Source organism: Stegastes partitus, unplaced genomic scaffold (genome assembly GCF_000690725.1).
Source record: "Stegastes partitus isolate 25-593 unplaced genomic scaffold, Stegastes_partitus-1.0.2 Scaffold750, whole genome shotgun sequence".
In the NCBI taxonomy this organism is placed as follows: Eukaryota; Metazoa; Chordata; class Actinopteri; family Pomacentridae; genus Stegastes; species Stegastes partitus.
In genome coordinates this window covers 315,974-317,652 of record NW_007578481.1, presented here as the reverse complement: position 1 = coordinate 317,652, position 1,679 = coordinate 315,974, and the positions used below count along the sequence as shown (strand labels likewise).

General features: G+C 43.8%; 1 protein-coding gene across 1 annotated transcript in view; it reads left to right on the top strand.

Annotated features, from left to right (window-relative positions):
* trappc5 (trafficking protein particle complex subunit 5) overlaps positions 1 to 1,679 on the top strand; it is a 9,122-nt gene that overhangs the window by 802 nt on the left and 6,641 nt on the right. The window lies entirely within an intron of this gene.

Here is a 1,679-nt window from a genome sequence, read left to right as displayed (position 1 = left end):
AGGGTGAAGGCAGGGGACACCGAGAGACAGACAACCAAGCACACTCACATTCACACCTACGGACAATTTAGAATCACCAATTAACCTCAGCATGTTTTTTGGACTGTGTGGGAGGAAGCCGGAGAACCCGGAGAGAACCCACGCTGCACGGGGAGAACATGCAAACTCCTCCACACAGCATCAGAAAGATTATTTTATTTGTACATGATGGTGCTACGATACGACACCACTGGGTTGTGCTGCTTTTACGCAGTGACCTTCCCTGCAGCAGCCACAGAGGATGTAGTGTAAACAAAATCATATCCTGGAGAAAGGGCTGGGCTTTTTGAAATGATATGAATAATGCACAAAATGATATAAAATTCACAGAGCTCAGTAGATTGTATTTCTCATGTACACTACAATGATGGAGGGGCATTGTTTTTTTTTCTTTCGTACACTGCAGCACAGATGGTGCTGAAACAACAAAGCACTAGATTATTGAATATAATTATAATGTATCTTAAATTATAAAAATTAATTAATTAAATGTACAGATTTGCCTTTTCCCTCCCATTCTTCATTCCAGTGCTGGTGAGAGTCGTTTGTTTGTCTTTAAGGCTTTAGGCAAAGTAGTAATGAATTAATTTTGTTTGCATCAACAAGACAAAGCTCATGCAAAGTCGTATCCTTGGATGACTGAAGTGACATTGAAGAAACAGCCACAGAAGACATTCACAGCTTGGACTACAGAGCAGTGATCATGGATAGAATCATCTTTCTCATTCTTTCTTGCATTGCTGTTGAGGGAGATATAGGAAAACACATTTATGTCCCTCTGAGATCGAATTGGTATGATGCTCAGGCTTACTGTCGACAGCATCACACTGATCTTTCCTTTTTTAATAGCCAGAGGGAGATAGACAAGCTACGAAAAGACGTAGGTGGGAGCATTGTCGAAGCATGGGTCGGACTTCAGCGAGATCCCACCAACAACACTGCTTGGATGTGGTCAGGAGGTGGACACATTACATACAAGAACTGGGGTTCTGGCCAACCAAATAATGATAGGGGGATTGAGGACAAAGCAGTCATCATATCTGATGGAAAATGGTTTGATCGCAGTGGCGAAGAGACCCACCACTTTTACTGCATTGATATGCATATGACTGTGGTGGAGGAGAAGATGTCCTGGGAGGACGCTCTGAGTCACTGCAGAGAGAAACAAACTGATCTCTCCAGTCTGATCTCTAAGACCGATCTCCTTCTGGCCCAGCCTGAGATCAAGCACAACCACATCACTGAGCGGCTGTGGATCGGCCTGCGTTTCCTGGGTGACCGCTGGATGTGGATCAACGGTGACCCTCTGGAATATGAGGCCTGGTCCCAAGCAGGAGGTCAGGACCACCAGTGTCCAATCAGGAAACGCTGTGGAGCTTTAACCGTGTACGGACTGTGGGAGAACTGGGACTGTGAAGACAAACTCAACTTCATCTGCACCTGACAACTTCTGAAGAGATAAGATATGAACATATACATATGCTGATATTCAAATGAGTATATATCTTCCATTTCCTTTTGTCTTGTGGTGTTATATTAAGTTCTGATTTTTTGATTCGGGGGTTTGTCCTTGTCAGGTGACGTGTTTCGTGTGTTTCACCACCTTGTTTTGTGGTTTAAATTAGAATACACTGTCAGGC